The sequence below is a fragment of the Ambystoma mexicanum genome, chromosome 14 (assembly GCF_040938575.1).
Source record: "Ambystoma mexicanum isolate Mex_15411 chromosome 14, UKY_AmexF1_1, whole genome shotgun sequence".
NCBI classification, from domain to species: domain Eukaryota; kingdom Metazoa; phylum Chordata; class Amphibia; order Caudata; family Ambystomatidae; genus Ambystoma; species Ambystoma mexicanum.
In genome coordinates, this window is record NC_090940.1 from 440,133,949 (window position 1) to 440,152,801 (window position 18,853).

The 18,853-nt window shown below is 48.0% G+C and overlaps 1 protein-coding gene across 7 annotated transcripts in view; it reads left to right on the forward strand.

Annotated features, from left to right (window-relative positions):
- The window catches only part of ENTPD5 (ectonucleoside triphosphate diphosphohydrolase 5 (inactive)), a 786,147-nt gene that overhangs the window by 501,990 nt on the left and 265,304 nt on the right, over nucleotides 1–18,853 (forward strand). The window lies entirely within an intron of this gene.

Genomic DNA, 18,853 nt, shown 5'->3' on the forward strand with positions numbered 1-18,853 from the left:
GATATTCAATTTGCTTCCTATGTATTTTTGACTTTTCCTTGCTTAATGTCATTCCCATCTTGTGCAATTTCCTCAATGCTTTTTCCAGTCTACTATCATGCTTAGATTGATCCTTGGCATATATAAGAATGTCATCCTGAAAGACTATACCTTCATCACCATCAAAGATGGGATGCATGGTCTTCTGAAACACAGAAGCTGCTGATATAAGACCAAACAGCATTCTCCTACATTGATATAAACCCTCCAGTGTTATAAACGCTGTCAGATGCCTTGAGTCCTTGTGCAACAGAATTTGATGATATGCGGAAGTAAGATCTAAGGTCGAAAACACTCTTGCTCACCCCATAGTTTATTTATTTTATTTATTTGGATTTGTATAGCGCACATCTGCCCAGGGGCATCGTGGCGCTGAAAGCATTCTTACTTGTTACAGGCAAACATGGTATAGATATAGATACATTGCTGAACATATATGCATGTTTATATACAGTTGTGCTTATTTACATACAGTTGTGAAAAAAGTTAGGACGGTGGGGTGGAGTTAGTTAAACAGCGTGGTTTTGAGTAGTCTGCGGAAGACATGGTAAGAGTTTTCGCTCCTAAGCGCTGTGGGGAGTGTGTTCCGGTTTTTGGGTGCTAAGTGTTGGAAGCTAGACCCCCCGGCTTTGCTTCTTTTGAATGTGGGTACGTAGGTCTGGTTGGTCATGTGTGACCTTGTGGGTCTAGTGGATGTGTTAAGGGTGATTCTTTCAGAAAGATAGGGCGGAGCCTTGGCTGAAAGGCATCTGTGGGTGATGGCCATGGATTTAAATAGTATCCATTCTTTTATTGGTAGCGAGTGGGCTTCTTTCCTGGCTTGGGAGATGTGCTCCCTTTTAGGGATGCTTAGGGCTCCTCTTAGAGCATTGTTTTGTGTGACTTGCATTTTTTTTAGGTTTTGTGCAGACGTGCCCAGGAAGAGAGCATTGCAATAGTCCAATTTGGTACCTACTGTGGCTCTAGCTACGGCCAAGCAGTTTTTGGTGGATAGGAAGGGTTTAACGGCGTTGATTATCTTCGTGGTGAGTGCGGCAGAGGAGGCTATGGCATTGACTTGCCGTGTCATGGAGAGAGTGGAGTCAAGGTATACTCCTAGCGTTTTTACTGCAGTGGAGACTGTGATGGTGGAGTTATCTATGTTAAAGGATTTGTACTGCGGTGGGAGTTTGTTTATTGTTTCTTTGGTGCCAACTAGTAGGATCTCTGTTTTGTCCCCGTTTAGGCAGAGACCGTTGGCTGCCATCCAGGTTTGGGTGGCTGTATAGATCTTGGTTAATGCTGCTGTGTCTTGTTCATAGACCCCTGTGAGAGGGAGTAGAACTTGCGTGTCGTCAGCATAATTGGTGTATGCTATGTGACGACGGTCAAAGTCATTGAACAGTGGGAGGGTGAAGAGGTTGTATAGGGTGGGTGCAGTGCAGGACCCTTGTGGGACTCCACAGTGGATGGGGGTAGCACTTGCAGAGTCTGAAAAGTCTTTCATAAGTCGTCCCTCGAGGAATGATTTGACCCAAGAGATGGCTTCTGTCGAGAAGTGGGCTTCATTTTTGAGTTGCGTGCCTAGAATATCGTGCCTAGGTCAAAGGTGGCAGATAAGTCTAGCAGGAGCAAGAGTGCCGGTTTGCCTTTGTCCATGATGTCAGTTAGTTGGATTTTGAGGTCTAATAGGGCTGATTCCGTCCCATGCCCCGGACGGAATCCCGATTGTCTTTTTCCTAAAATGCGGTTTTCTTCCAGGTATTTGTGTATAGGCAACTTTGTCGAGGCTCTTGAGCAGGAAGGGAACGGTTGTGATGGGTCTATAGTTGTTGGCGTTTTCGGGATCTAGAGTGGGTTTTTTGAGAAGAGGGCGCACCCAAGCTTCTTTTAGGCTGGTTGGGACTGAGTTTGAGTTGAAGGACGCATTGATGAAGGTTTTAAGAAATGGTGCTAGTGTTTCTACCCAGTCTTTAACTAGTTTAGCGGGGCAGGCGTCGCCTTTACAATTAGAAGGTTTGATTCTGTTGACGATGTTGACTACCTCTTTTTCTGAAACTTCTCTAAATTCGAAAGGAGTAAAGAGCTTAGTCTTTGTGTTCTCAGTCACAGTTTCCGTATGGGATGCTGATAGGTTGTGCTGAGTGAGATTTTTGTGGTGGTCTATGATTTTTGCTTGGAGGAGTTCAATTTTGTTTGAGGACGGACTGTATGGTGTTACACCAAGCTTGGTCCTTAACAATCTCTTGAGACTTAGTAGCCGGTGTGGATAGTTCCTTGAAGATGGCGAAAAGCTGTTTGGATTCAGAGGAGGCGTTGGAGATTCTTTCATTGTAGGACACGGATTTGGCTGCTATGATACTTTTTTGTATTGGGTGGCCAGTGATTTGTAGGAGGATAGCGAGGATGTGTTGGGCGCGCTTTGCCATAGGTTTAGGGCTTTGCATTTTTTGGTTCGTAATTCTTTTAGTTCTGCTGAGAACCAGGTATTTGAGTGTTTGGTATTTTTAGATTTTTTCTTTTGTAGAGGGGCGATGGTATCTATGGCAGTGCTAATGGTGGATTTGTAGATATCCGCCAGCGCAGCTGGGTCTGATGCGACAGGGAGGTTAGAAGTGAGGGTGTCTAGGTAAGGTAGGATATTTAATTTAGTGATGTTCTTGGCGCTTCTGGCCAGGGCTGGAGGTGCTGGCTTGAGTTTTTTTCCCGAGTTGTTAGGAATGGGGATGAGGAAGTGAATGAGAAAGTAGTCGGACTATGGGGTAGGTGTGATGGAGCTGATGTCGATGTCACAGTTGTGGTCAACTATCCAGTCAAGAGTACGTCCTTTGTTATGGGTAGGATGGAGGACTTTATGTTCAAAGCCCAGTTCCTGGAGAACTTGTGCTAGTGTAGTGGAGGGTCTATCTTTCTGGTCGTGGAGTCCCAGGTTAAGTTCTCCTAAAAGGATAGTTTTGGTTGTTTTAAGGTTTTCCCCTAGTAGATGTGAGAGGTTGTCCTGAAAGTCCAGTATTGGGCCTGGTGGGCGGTATACTAGACTGAGGGTGATGGTGGTATTGGGAGAAAGTGCGATCTTGGCAGATAGCGAGTCTACATTCTCCCCTAATTTGGAGCAAAGTTGTCTTATTTCTAGGTGATCTTTCACTATGAGGGCTACCCCCCACCTGTGGATAGTGTTCTGTCCTGTCTAAGGATGGAGTATCCTGATGGGATGGCTAGGGAGATGGCAGGGCTGGCGGCATTGTGTAGCCAGGTTTCGGTGATGGCGAGAATGTCAAGGTCGAGGTTGGTTAGAAGGTCATGAATTTCAGTAGCGTGGGCAGGGAGGGATCTGGCATTAATTAATGCACATTGTAAATCTGGGCGTGGCAGTGGAGGTGGGGTGGTATTCTGCCCTTTGGCTGCCTTCTTGGTGGTGGCCAGTTTGTGGTATTCTGTAGTTGGTTTGTTTACAGTTTTATCTGGTTGGGTTTGCGGTGAGGATCTGGAGCGGAGGCCTAGTATTTGATTTCTAGAGTTAGTAGCTCTGGGGTGCGTCGAGGGTGTGCTCGGTTTCTGATCTGTGGGTTTAGTGAAGAAGGATGGAAGGAAGGGTGTGGGGGTTTGAGTGCATACGGTGGGGGTGTGATGGTGGGCATGATGGGTGAGTGCAGAGCAGCGATCAGCTATCAATCAACTTTGGCTAGGTGTAGGCAACACAATGGCTAGGTATAGGCAACACAATGGCTAGATATAGGCAACACAATGGCTAAGAGTGGGCAACACAGTGGCTAGATATAGGCAACACAATGGTTAGGTATAGGCAACACAATGGCTAAGAGTGGGCAACACAGTGGCTAAATATAGGCAACACAATGGCTAGGTATAGGCAACACAGTGGCTAGATATAGGCAACACAATGGCTAAGAGTGGGCAACACAGTGGCTAGATATAGGCAACACAATGGCTAAGAGTGGGCGACACAGTGGCTAGATATAGGCAACACAATGACTAAGAGTGGGCAACACAGTGGCTAGATATAGGCAACACATTGGCTAAGAGTGGGCAACACAGTGGCTGGATATAGGCAACACAATGGCTAAGAGTGGGCAACACAGTGGCTAGATATAGGCAACACAATGGCTAAGAGTGGGCAACACAGTGGCTAGATATAGGCAACACAATGGTTAGGTATAGGCAAGGCAATGGCTAAGAGTGGGCAACACAGTGGCTGGATATAGGCAACACAATGGCTAGATATAGGCAACACAGTGGCTAAGAGTGGGCAACACAGTGGCTAGATATAGGCAACACAATGGCTAAGAGTGGGCAACACAGTGGCTAGATATAGGCAACACAATGGCTAAGAGTGGGCAACACAGTGGCTAGGTATAGGCAGCCGGGCTACCCATACAGTTATTAATCATGCTCACTGTGAGTGATCAGCATGTGCATGGCATAGTGGTGTGCTTACAGTAGCATGTGCTATGTAGCGGGCAGTAGTCAGAATAGTTAAATGTTAGGGACAGGAATGCAGAGTCAGCGGTTGGGATCTCAACAGTGTTAGCTTTGAGTTGGGTAGCGTTGGTCGGTGTAGTTCAGGCAGGGGTCCTGGCATGCGGCATGACGGCTGATGACTGAACGTGGGCCGGCTTCCGCCTGCCGGCTCACGGGATAGGCTGCAGATAAAGGCCTGGCGGCCAATTGGTGTGGTCGGGGTGAGCCTGGGGCTACTGGGATCACAAAGGCTGTCCGTTGCGGCGGGCGGCCATCTTTAAAGGCTTTTTCCTCATGTTGGGCAATGGTGTCCTCTGCAAAAGCACTGTGGGTGCACACCAGTGCAGGGCAGTGGGCCTTGGGGCAGAAGGCAGGGTGCTATTAGGCACTATGGGGTGATTCCAGGAGAAACGTAGATGGAAATCCGACGCACGTGGAGGAGTGCGTTATTGCGTGGGGTAGCATCCGCAATCATCAGGACGCTTACCGTAGCGTCGGGATGGCATCAGGCTGCCTCACTGCTCCTGCAGTGGTCCGGGGAGCTCCTGCTCCATAGAGGGCTGCTGCCGAGGGGGGCATAGGCTGAGGACAGGTCCTGGCCTTGTCTCCTCAGGCCTTGCTGAACGTGGGCCGACTTCCGCCTGCCGGCTCACGGGATAGGCTGCAGATAAAGGCCTGGCGGCCAATCGGTGTGGTCGGGGGGAGCCTGGGGCTACTGGAATCACAAAGGCTGTCCGTTGCGGCAGGCGGCCATCTTTGAAGGCTTTTTCCTCGGGTTGGGCAATGGTGTCCTCTGCAAAAGCACTGTGGGTGCACACCAGTGCAGGGCAGTGGGCCTTGGGGCAGAAGGCAGGGTGCGATTAGGCACTATGGGGTGATTCCAGGAGAAACGTAGATGGAAATCCGACGCACGTGGAGGAGTGCGTTATTGCGTGGGGTAGCATCCGCAATCATCAGGACGCTTACCGTAGCGTCGGGATGGCATCAGGCTGCCTCACTGCTCCTGCAGTGGTCCGGGGAGCTCCTGCTCCATAGAGGGCTGCTGCCGAGGGGGGTTGATAGTAACTCTTGAATGTTGGGTAGTGGGTGTCATTCAGGAATGATGCATTTGTTCAGTTCTCTAAGATCAATACACACTCTAACTTTTCCTGAGCTCTTCCTCACTACTACCAATGGTGACACCCATTTTGCAGCATCAATTCTTTCTATTATGCCTTGCTCCTCCAGTTTCTTCAATTCTTTTTTAACTTCTTCTCCCATGGCTACAGGCACATTCCTCAGCTTCTGTGCGACTGGTTTACAATTTTCCATGAGTTGTATTCTGTGTGTAATGCCTTTCACACATCCTATACCATCCTTGAATACATCCTTCCATATTGTTTCTGCCGTCATTTCATCCGATTCAATCGCATAAACAGATTCTTCTGCACTTGCATCCAATCTAACCTTAAGCCATGCTTGGTGTGTCCAGCTAAGTAAAGGTGATGCTCCCTTTTTTGATACATACACTTCCCCATCGTTGATTCTATCCTTGAACGCCAACTTTGCCTCAAACCATCCAATAATGTATATTTTCATTTAACCATTTCGGACCAATCTTTTTCCATATTTCTTCCGGCAATAGAGTGTATTTCGCCCCCGAATCCGTCATCTTTACTGGAGATCCATTTATCCTGATGATGATGGTCTTGGGACTTTCCAATTCAGTTTTATTTGCACCATCACTAACAACAAAAACACATTCTTCCGCTTCATCTTCTTCTGCACCACCAATACAATTCATGCTTCCTTGATCTAACCTACAGCATTTGGCCAGATGACCCATTCCATTGCAGTTCTTGCAGATTATTTGGATATTCAGGACTGTTAGCCCAGTGCATGGGCCTGTCACATCTAAAACACGTTCTGATTCTTCCTCTACCTCTCTGGCTCATTTGAGGTTGACGACTGTTAATGAAACGTCCTCTGTTATATCCTCCATATCCATGTCCAAATCCTCGACTCTTCACATCAAAACTGAACTTCTATGTACTTTGCATCTTGGGTTCTTCTCTCCGTTTCATCACAGAATTTTGACTGTTCCCATGACTGTTCCCATTATCAGCTTTCATCACTTGAATTGCATTGATACTGGTATCTGGTTTCACAGACGTACTTTTTACTCTATCTTCCAAAGTCTTTACACAGTTTTCCATATGTTCAACTTCCTTGGCGATACGAAGTACCACATCCAAATCAGGGTCATCTTCGGCCCACAGTCTTTCCCTAATCTTGGCGCTATTAGCATGAATTGATCGGAGTTGATGAATTGCAGTTCTTTGCAAGTTTCCTCAAAGCAGTTATATATTGTTCCGCACTTTCCCCGTTTTCTTGTGATCTCTTGCCAAGCTTATATCTTTCCAGTATTGTACTTAGCTTTTTCTCATAGTGTTCATTTAATTTGGCAATACATTTCTCATATTCATTCATGTCCACTTCTTCTGGTAAATCCGGTAAATCCTCATACTTTTCCTGCCCCGCTTGTCCCTAACAATGACTTCTTCCTCTCCACACTGTAGTTTGTTCCACAAACCACTGATGCGTAATGTTCAAAGGATTTTAACCACCTTTTCCATGGCAAGTTTGGTTCTCCAGCTTCAAGCAAAAACATGGCTGGTGCTGGGACTGCGCGCATTGTCATGTTTCTGGCCACAGGTTGATCACCTGCCCTTCTGTTGGCAATGATTACAGCAGACACAACTTGTATTGACAATGGATAGTTCCTCTTTTCCTTTTATGAAGAACAGAATGATTCCTTGTATGGTATTGTATATTGCCTGTACAATATCTCAGGCTTGGTCATAGAATACATTTCACACTATATTCCACTTTTTTTTTTTTTTTTTTACAGGTACTGGGACGAGTAGGAGCGGGAGCAGATCAGTTGATCTTCATTATCTCCTCCGAATAAAAAAAATGTAATTATTTTTTTGGGGGGGATGCCGCGTACAAATACGCGCACATCGGTTGATTGCAATCTTTCACTGTCTTGTGAGGCACATTTGCATATTTTTGTTTAAATAAGGGTTTCCAGACTGATTGGCAGCACTGCTATGGCGACCGTCGTATTTGCAATGGCCTTCTGTTGCTGTTGCCACGGTTACCCATCCAAAATGGCTGCACGTATATAATGCGCGTCACGACGTCGCGGGTCCTTTTTTCCAAAGCGTTTCATTTCCCTTTGCACTGCGAGCCCGCGTTCAGCTCGAGGCAGTGTTTACTTTCAGCACGCGGCTGGAGGGGCTCACGCGTATCATTAACGGCAGCCGTGAGTAACATCGGAGCATCAATACAAATGGCGGGTACTCAGTTTTTACTAAAGACTTGCTTGTGCAGGGACAAATAAACGGGTGTCCTTATCAAATCATGCACACTAACAGGGTTCCTTGCCGCTCACCTGTAATCTTTGATTTCTTTGCCAATCGTTCTGCTGATTAGGAGACTGCTGAGTTAAACTGTCAGCAGACGGACTTCCTCGTCACCAAGTGTAGCATAAATGAAGAACAATTATGTTATAAATAATAAGGGATTTATTAATACACTTAAGTCTTATGAATATATATATAAAAGGGATATGAAAGGAGTCTCTGAAGGAGGATGCTTCAGTCTCTCCAACCGGCTGCTTCAGTGTCCTCTCCACTATTCCACATTCTCCTTTCAGAATCCTTGTAGGTTCAACACCTGTGCATCAGCAGATGTTACCATATTACAGTGCGAACATGGGAGGGCTCGTGCTTTCCTTTGCCAGTTTTCGACGCAGCCCTTTGAGCAGGCCGGAGGCAGATGGTGAGTGAAGCTGGCACACACAGACTGGTGCTGACTGAGGAGGCTGATGGATGCGGGTGCCGGATTGTCAGGACCTTGGAGTTGGAACTGATGCGACAGGGCCATAGCCATAGTTTGTCCCGCAGAGGGCACACTCTCTGATCAGAATTATAGCAGAGCCGGGAGCCCGAGTGAACTCTACACGACCTATGCTGAGGTGGCGGGGCCATAGCATGGAGTTGAGGTTGAAGATTTGGGTGCAGCAGCAGGGGCTGACAGAGGGTCCTGCATGCCAAATGTGCTGACGGGCGTGGTGGTGAACATCTGGTGCTCCAGTGGAGAGCCGGTACATCTTTCCTAGCCTGTTGTAGCAACTCGGGATGTAAGCGGCTGAAAGGATACTGGAATGCTCATTTGGCTGCTGGTAACCAGACAGACCTGCAATGTGGAAGGGCTAATCGCACAGAGAGGGCTGCTCTGGAGTGCCAGATGGCCAGATTGGAGTGCAGACCAAAGATGCACCACATCGCTGAGTGGCAGGGAGAATTCACTGGTGGCCTGTGGTGGGCAGTTAGAAGTGCTTCTGTGGTCTTTGGGGCTTTAGGGATCGAGGAAGACATTGAATGAGTGGGAGGCGCTGGCATTTAGCTAAGGACTGTGCTTGGGCTATAACGGATAAGGTGTAATTCTTGGTACGGGTGGAGTAGGCCCAGGGGCAAGATGGTTAAAGGCCAACAGCAGAAATTGGAGTAATGTATGGGGGGCAAAGTTAGACAGCCCAGACCAAAAATACCCCGGGTGGAAGAAGGTAGAGACCCGGAACTGGTGGAAGAAATGTGACAATGGGAGGATTACTAGACGCAATACATGACTCAAGAACTTCCTTGGAGCCCAAAGTACAGTCGTGTCTGTTCAACTTAGGCTTTTGAGGGTGTACTTCAAGAAAATGGGGAAACAAGTGACAGAGGTGGAACAAAGAGTGGGTGAGGTGGAGGACATGGTGACAGTGCTGCAATCCCAAATCAATGCGCTCACTGTAGCCACAAGGGCACTGGAGGTTTGAGATGAACACTCGAAAGGCTGCTCATGGCGCAGCAAATTCACATACGTGGGGTCCCCAAAGGAGTGGAAGGCAGCTCTTTGTGGAAACCTTAAAGTTTAGGGGTCACTCAATGTGGTTCACCTTTTAGAGGGTGCATAGAGTCCCTAGGAAGAAAACCCTCAGTGGGCACCATACCTCGGGCCACAGTGGCGAAGTTGTTACATTGTTGTGACTGGAACACAATCCTTAAAGATGCAAGGAGAACCACAGTCTATAAGGTGGGTGGCATGAGGATCTTGGTCTTCCCCGATTTCACGCAAGAGGTACAGAAACAGCGTAAATCATACAGTGTGGCAAAAAGGAGGCTGAGGGCACTTGTATACAAATACATGATGTTCTTCCCGGCAAGATTGAATCTGTTGGAAGAGGGTCGCTCCTTCTTTCAATGACCAAGTGAGGCGTGGGACTGGTTGGATGCTGTGCCTTCGGGTATTCCAGCCCCTGAGAAGGGGAGTGGATGAGGACCCAGATTAGGTGGAGGTGCATCTCGTCTGCCAAGAAGCTCTTCAACAGAGGCGGGCACGGGGCAGATTTGTTAGGGAGGTGTGAGAAACCTGAAGATGTCTCATCCGCTAGTCCCCAGGGATCTGTCATCCAGATGGCCAGGAAACGGCCATCGCTTTTGGATCAGTTCCTGGGGTGGACCAGTGCTGGAGGATCACCTGGATGAGGGGGTGTTTGGGGAATGGAAGTGGGACACCGGACGGCAAGACCTGGTATCCCCTTCCCTGTAACAGCTTTTCCCATCCTACCAGGTAGGATACTTAAGAATTCAACCCCCACCCCCTTTCCCGACACAAACACTCACGGACAGCTCACTGTGAGAGAAAACAGACTAACACCCGAGTCGTATACCTGACATGTCCCAACACAAAGATCAGGCAGAGTCAGGCAATTACTGATCATTACACACACCTGACTTCATCACACTTCCTCACACAGATAAAAGGTGGATCACGAAAGCACACTCCGAGCAATGCAAAGCACACAAGGAAGCAGCAGTTCCAAGATGGCGGTTTAAAACGAGGAGACAGACTGCAAGACCGGAGAGGGTTGCAAGGAGGGAAGTGACCTTGACCCTTTCAGACAGACATTTCTTTCATGAGCCTTCAAGAGTAAGAAAAATAAGACCTGGAATTAAAGTTGAAGAAACCTGCATTGTGTGTCAAAGGTACCCAGGGCTCTGTCATGATGCCTGCCCCCGGGAAACCAGATCCGGCCCAGCAACCCCGGAATCAGGCATCATGCCATTTTGAGCACGCCCAAAGACCCCAGCTAGGGGCCGTTTGGGTGCAGTCCTGGCGCCATGGGCGCCAGGCTCATAGTAGAAAACCCACCTGACGCAGACCATGCTGCAAAAGGCCTCAAGCCAAATGAGGCTTACGAGGGACTATTTTGCCTGAGGGACTACTTTTTACTCGGGTGGGGCTATGGAAGGATACTTACCTGGGACTTCTTCCAAGGCTATTTAAACAACGCCCGATCAACAGCACACGCTTCGCGTTATTCTGCATTCAGCAGTGTAACGCTCACCGTGCCTTCAGCAGCTTCCAGTCTTCAGCCACGCCCGCTTCAGTCCAGGACCACCTGGAAACGAAAAGAAAGAAGAGGTTTAAATTTGAAACCTTACTTGAATCCTTGATCCATCGCGCCGTCGATCTTGAAGAGAGAAGTCATCGCACGCGCGCCACCACGCACCTTGCAGCGCCGCGCTGAACTCACCATCCAGTGCAGCTTTTCCTCACTCCATCGTGAACTGTGCACTTCCAGACCGCTCTCCGATATCTAAGGGGACAAGAAAAGCCAGGTGAGCAAGGGAATGCAAAAGGGCAATACAAGCTACCCCCAAAGATTTACCGGATTACCACAGGGGGGTACTCACCTCATCTCGGGTCGGCGCAGTTAACTCTGCATCACCGCCGCACCCCGGCCCCTATGGGGAAACCACTGGACATTACAAGCTACCCCCCAAAGACTTACCTGATTTACCGCAGGGGGGTACTCACCTCATCTCGGGTCGGCGCAGTTAACTCTGCATCATCGCCGTACCCTGGCCCCTAAGGGGAAAACCACTATAGACTTACCTGACTCTCACCAACTGCCATTTGGACTCTTCGTGGTGGTTAAACCGGCAACCTGCAAGGAATCGGAAAGAGTGAAGATCAGACATTTGAACTCTTACAAACTATTGGATTCTAGAGTCCATACTGGAACTCGCCAATTCCTCCACGCCAGTGAAGTAACTGGTCGTCTACGTGCCCCTGCGCTCGATGCAGGATGGAGAGCTCATCTTTCCAAACCATCAGGTGAGATTAAGAGGGAACATCAGGAGTGGTCAGTGGGCAGACAACGGGAGTGGAAGGTGGGTTAACGCTCAAATTACGGGAGGTTAATTCCCTTTCTCCTTTGCAGAAAGATATTCATACGAGCCGACAAACGAAGTTAAGTGGGTCTGTCCAGTCAGTCATCTCGGCTCTACGTGGCACCAGGCCAGTCCAGATCGACGCCCTCGTGGGAATCAGGAGAGCGTAACAGGCTCTCCTGCGTTGATAACCAAGGCATGGAGGAGCGTTTGCCGCTGTGGTACTGTCCTTGGCTCTGACAACAAAGCAGCGCAGTAAAGTCAGCACAGCTGGTGAGTCAGGGAGACTGATACCAGATCAGTCTGTGTTAGAGCCAAGGTTGCAAGCGGCAACATTGCATAGAGAAATCTGAAGAGAGCAGTGTGTAAAGCGTATGTGACAAACGACTCAAATAATTAAACAGATGATTGACTGAACTTTTGAAGCCAAGACTGATACCGTAAACAGAGTGGTCTGGCGCCACGTGGGTGCTCATTTGAAAGTCTTTTAGGTATCCAACTGAAAGGTGTTGATGTAAAAAGAGATTGTAAAATCAAAGTGGTCCTGCATCAGATCAAGTTAAACCCTGTGCACATTCGAAAGTCTTTGATAGTTGATGCTACCTGAAATTGGTTCGAGCCTGGGTGAGGGAGACTAATTGTGTAAGAGAAAGGATCTGAAGCCGGCTGAGGGGGATCCGAGGTGAACCGTGTGTCACCCGAGAAAGAATATTCTATGAACATTGTGAACGAGGATCTGAGCCCTGAAGAGGGGGATCCAGGGTGAACAGTGAACCACCTGAATTGAGTACTTGTAAGAAGAGCTTTTCATTTGTTTTGTTGCATCACGCCCTCTGAATCAATAGACTTTGATGGATAATGAGACTTAGGGACAGAAGGTCCTGATGCTAGTGATTGAACTGGATCCTCATGTCAACGAAGCCAGAGGTTGTGCTATGCTTGAGTGAACGCCTTGTCCTGTGCTGAAAATGTGGTGAAGGGAGGCCAACAGCCTGAAGATCCTAACATATAATTTTGTGAACACTTTTCCTTTTCATGAACACAACCCCTGCACTATTTGTATTTAGAGGTAAGGATTGGCAATAGTTTTTCTTTTTAGTATGAGCCCTTTTATTTTGGCAAGACACCACTAGGACTGTTTTATTATTAGTTGATAGCTTGCTCCCATCTGTAGATTTCGTATTAGCGTTTATCATACCGTTGTTGAAGTTCAATAAATACCCTTGAACTGTGATCACTTGTGTCTGTTTTACTGTTGATACCATGCCTTCCTTACAGAGGATGGCACACTGGCTATGGGGAAGGAGGTGCATCCCCAAGGAACTGGATGTGGGGACATGGATGACACTGGTGGTAGCATTGACTTGACTATACTTGGACTGGAGGACACTGGTGGCAGCACTGACTTTGCTACGCTTAGGCTGGAGGACGCTGGTTGAGAAATGGGCCAGGCAGGGTCCTGTGTCTCTGTGCATGATTGTATTGGAGCAGTCTGTCACTCTGGCGTGTTTTCTTTTCTCCAACTCTGTAATAATGGAACAGGGGGCTCTCTTGGGTATGTGCTCCTATGTGGAAGTTGGGGCTTACATTTTAGGTTACTGTGTTCTGTAATTGGGGTTGTTGATATGTGGAGGTACATGGGGTGTAAATGGAGGGGTGCCTCCTTGGTGGGTGGCAGGTGAGGTCCACCTCTAGTATTCTGCCCTTCAGGCTTGCAGTTGACGAGTGAGGCTGTAGAGGTGGAGTCTCAGATTGAGGCGTTAGGGAAGCGGTGGTGGGGGTTCTGGGTTTGGGGCTGATGGTTACAACCAGTGTTGAGATGGTTAGGTTGGGTTGGGCGAGGGGAGGAGCCGAGGGAGGGGGGCGGTTTGAGGATCTGAGTGTTCTCGGTTAAGTTGTCAAACACACGATTTTCCAGATCCAGGTTCTAGGAATGGAAGCTTTGGAAATGTGTAAGCGAGGATTGACCCATGGCGCGCTGAATCTCAATAGTTGGAATGTCGGAGGGTTAAATAATGTAGTGAAAAGGGGAAAGATTTGCTCCCATAATGTTAGGCATACAGTGGATGTGGCTTTGTTGAAGGAGACCCGCCTGAACACTCTGGTTGGGTGCGCTGTGGACTCATTGGAAGGGTAGAGTGGTTGGTACGTTCTCATCCTACTCCAGAGGGGTGTGATATGGATGTTCTGTTGTGTTAAAGATATTTATACCGCACACTATCACCACTGGAGTGGTCCCCTGGCGCTCTGGTGGATCTGAAAATCAAGAGGGTATGGTAAGTTGGTAGGACTGAGCAGGAAAAAGCGCAAGAGATCTGTGCTGTTGGCAGGTTCGGTTTACACTGTTTGCCGAGCGTAGGTGTGATTTTTTTTCAGTCAGTATTTCTCTTGCTGTTGTGCGTGGCTATGTGTGGTTTGTTTCGTCGTTGCGGTGAAGTGCATGCGGTTTGTTGTGCAATATAGGTATGGTTGTGTTTTGTTTAGAGTTTGAGAGGTGTAAGCAGAGGGATGAGTTTTTTTTAGTGGGTTGGTCAGTGGTGTCACCCCATCGTACCACCTCTGTTTTGGCCACCTGTGGTACGCATCCCTGCCAGTGTTGCGTATTGTGGTGTGCTGGGGGGGGGTTCTCACTCATGTATTCTGTGCAGAGTTGTGGGTTGTCTGCAGGGCTATTTAGTGGTGATGTCTTCCCCCCCCATCATGTTCGACTGATGACTGTCTACACTGCTTTGGCCCCTGGCAGAACCTGGTTTGCAGCTGCCATCACCTTGCTGGGCCCCATGAGGGGAGTGGGCCTGTTCCCTGGGGCCCATGGTTGATCTGTTCAGTCGCCACACTTTGCCCTTCAACTCTTATGCCCTCTCTCTGTGGTTCAACCTAGGACGCTACCATCTCTCTCGCTAGCCTACGGTAGGGCCCTCCATGGGAACCCTGCTCTTCCTCCCACTCTGAAGTCTCTACAAGACCCTGCATTTGTCGTGGAATGGGACGTGTGGCAATTCTTTACAATTATATCCAAGTCTGGTGCATGGCTACATTTCCTAATTCTCTCTAAGTGTGATGCATGGTTAATATTGACAGCTCTATCTAGAAGTAATGCATGGTTGAACATTATTATTCTATTTGCATGTGACACATGTTTATTTTTGTTCTTTTTTAAATAACTTTATTAACCTTTTATATAACCTATGGACATTTTTGTTGTTAATCCTCCTCCCCAACTCCCCCTCCACCCTTGCCCTGTCAGCTTACCCCACCTGTTGCAGTCTTGCGTTGTGCGTCGTTATCCATCCGCTTAATTCCGATTTGTTCTTATCTACATGAGTCGTCAGTTCTGAGTCACCTGTGCGCTAGTATCTTGTGTTGATGCCCATAGTTCTTGTAGCATTACCCTCCAAGAATTCAATTCTGTATTTTGCTCACCCTGTCCACAACGAGCCTCTTCTTGCCAAACAGAGGTTTCCGCCTGTGTCCAATTTTGAAGGTCTCCCCATCACCATCGTGCCTCTGGGCTTCTATGTGTCTTCCAGTTCATCGCAATCCTGTGTTTAGCCAGAATGTATGCCAAATCTTTCAGTTTGTTGATGTGCCTTGCTTGCTTCGGTCGTGGGAAAATGCCAAGCAGGCGGGCCTTGAGGGATTGTATGTCTAGTGTTATGTCTGTTCTGGCTAAAATTTGTGCTATATCCTCCCAGTATCTCTGTATGCTCCTGCAGGCCCAAAACATATGGACCATATCTGCATTCACTAGCCCGCACTTAGGGCATTTTTGTTTCACTTCTTTGTGAAAGCATGCACTTGACCGCAGGGTCAGGTATGCTCCGTGCATCACGTATAGTTGTATTAATTGAAGTCTCCCATTCCTAGATGATGTTTTATGGTAGACTATCGCTCTACTCCATTCGTTGTCCGTGACTGGCGTTTGTAGGTCCTCTTCCCAACGTTGTCTGGTCAGCGCCAACTCCTTTGTGCTGTGAATAGTTCATTCAATCTCAATACTGCGTGTCCCCCATTATGAAATGTTGTATAGTGTTTCCAGCACTTCATTTTGTATCAGTTCTCCTGACCCTTCTGGCCATGTCTGCCTCAGCTTCTTGAGCAAGGTGGCGGGTAGTAGATATTGCCCTTTATGTAACCCTGTTTGGGCTATGAGGGTAAGACAGTCTACTGGCTTTCCTTCTTATACCAAGTCACCGATTGTCGCCACCCCCTGGGGTTCCCAATATTTCCTAAACACCTTCCGGATTTGCGCTGCTCCTCCTAGTGGTATTTGTGGCGAGTAGGGATTTTTGATCTTTAATAGCCTCCAGGCTTTCTGCCATATCCTCTTCCCCAATGACAGTAGGAGCGGTGGCTTATCGAACTGTCACTGGTATCCGTATCACCTCCTTCTTAAAGAAGGGGGCACACGCTGGTCCCAACAAGGGAGTATCCTGAGTCAGTTCGTCAGACAGCCACCCTGTGACAAACTAATTGACACACCACAAAGTACATTTCAAAGTTGGGTATCTTGATGCCCCCCTGATCATGTGGTTTCTGCAACTTTGATAGCACCAGCCTACATCTGGAATTGCGCCACAATAACCTTCGGCACGTGGTATCTGGTTTCTTTAAAAAGTTGCGTGGGATGTTATATGGGACATTGGTGAAATAGTAAAGGAGCCTTGGGAGGGCCGGCTACCATCTTTAATAGTGCTGCCCTGCCCATCAATGAAAGAGGTAGTCTCATCCAGAACTGCATGGACTTACTAATTTTATCGACCGCCTCTAGTGTCTTCCTTATGTGCTCTTTATAGGGGTCATGATAGATGGCTACTCCAAGATATTTAAATGATTTGATATGCCATTGTAGTGGGAGTATCAGTAATTAGTTCCCTTTGATATGTCTGTATCCTGCCAATGGGAATAAACTTGATTTCTGCTTACTGTTATGCCTGACAGGTCTGTATCGATCCAGTACGTCTGTAATGTATTGTAAGTTTGTTTATGGATGTTGCAAGTATAGAAGCATATCATCTGCATACAGAGAGATCAGATTCCATCTGCCATGTATTTGTATCCCCCGCTTCCTGGTATTCTTTAAAGAGGTATACTGATAGTTTCTAGTGCTAGAATAAGCAACATGCGGGACCATGGACACCCTTGTCTCGTGCCTTCTCTAGCACCCACTGTTCAGAGATTTGGTTGGCTTGTTTTCACTCTTGCAAGTGGTGTAATGTATAATAACTGCACCCATTTGATATATGCAGGCCAATACCATATTTCTTTAGAGTGGCGAAGAGCCACAGCCATTTGATAGAATCGAACAGCTTGATTGCATCCAGTGATGCTATGGCATCTGGCTCCATACAGTCCTTTGTTTGGTCTATGATGTGGTGCAACCTACCCTGGTTCCACGTGATATTTCTATTCGGCACATAACCGGTCTGATCCGGGTGTATGAGCCCATCTATTATTGTTTTAAGTCTGTTAGCTAGTTAGTATTTTCCTGTCTTGATTTAATAGTGACAGTGGTCTATAGATCCAGTCTGAGTCGGGTTTATTTGGCTTGAGCAGTGGAATGATTATCGATTCTCGCAGCGTTTCTGGGAAAGTTCCTACTTGAAATGCCTCATTTAGCATTGCCAGAAGCGCAGGTAGGATATCTGCGCTATATTCTTTGTAAAACTCACTGGGCAGCCCGTCTGTGCCTGATTTTTTTCCGGTCGGGAGCCCTCTGTAACGCTCACCTGGTATCCACGGGGATGTCACTCAGCCTGTTCTGACCTCTTACGACCTCAAACCCTTCCCTGGAGTCTACTCGACTGGAGACTGGGCCTGAAACACAGGATTGGTAGAGTTTAACTCCCTATTGTTTCTGTGTGCTTGAACCCCTTCTTCCCCGGGGGTCCAACCCTTCCCTTTGATCCACAGCTCACCTTGTTTTCTTGGAAAGTGTGCTCTCCGTCCTGCTTTCAGCGCAGGGGCGCGTTGATTGATGCAGGCTCGTTGCTACCTAGTTACTTCAATGGCAAGAGTCCGACAGGTAAGTATAATGAGTCTTTTGAACAGTTCTCTAACTTCGTTCCTTTCCTTCCTTAGATGATGGCCGGCGTCCGGGGATGGCGACGTGCTGCTGAGATGAGTAGGGCTGAAGGTGAGTGAGAGTGCGATGCGTGATGCGACCCTTTCGTATTTGTATTGAACTGAGTTCTTTTTTTGTACCTTTTAGGTGCGCAATGTTTTCAGCGTGGATGCCGGTTATGAAGAAGAAATGCGGTGAGTAAGCGCAGTATGCGGCGCCTCTAGATGTTTCCACGCTAACCTGGAGTGTCTTTTCCCTCTTGCAGATGGATGAGAAGTTCCGGAAGCAGAGTTCCCCCAGAGCGGCTGGGATTCAGGTAAGCGTTTGAAGCTCATACAGTCTTTAAAAATAAGCGAAGATTTGCTGAATGCTTACTAATGCCTTTTTTCTGTTCTTTTCCCTTTTCCTTAGGAAGCGGCGTGCCAGGATGGGAATGACACCGCCGAAGATGCCCGCAGAACAGAAGGAGCGATGAATGATGGGCAGAAGCGCTGCAAGCTAAGGCTGTTCCTAACGGTGTCCTTGTTCTTGCAGGAGCTGAGCGCACAAGAAAGATGCAGACCTACTGGAGACTGATCCGAACACGGTGAGTGTCACGCTGCAGGTGCAGAAAACGCAAAGCATGTTTCTCAGCCTGGGCGTGGCTTAAATAGTCTCTGGATATCCCAGGTGTCTCTGGGCTGAACCACACCCAAAAGACTAGACTGCACATGCAGTTCTGGGAACCGAAATATGTGGGAGCATCCATCTTGTCCCCATCAATGTACTACAAGTCCAATCCCCAATGTTATCCTATGGGAGTGAGTGAGTGAGTGAGTGGTGCCACAAGCGCCAAGTCTGACTCCAAATGGGTCTTTGGAGAGATGGAGAGGCCCTTGAGGGCCATGTAGGTGATCGTGGCCTGGCTCCAGCCTGACATCTTGGAGGGCTGGGGACATGGGGGGCAGGAATCATGACACCCACTGATGGTGCCTTTTAATTCTTCTAGGGTTATAGGGGCCTCAAGACGCTCCGCCATCTCTGGGTC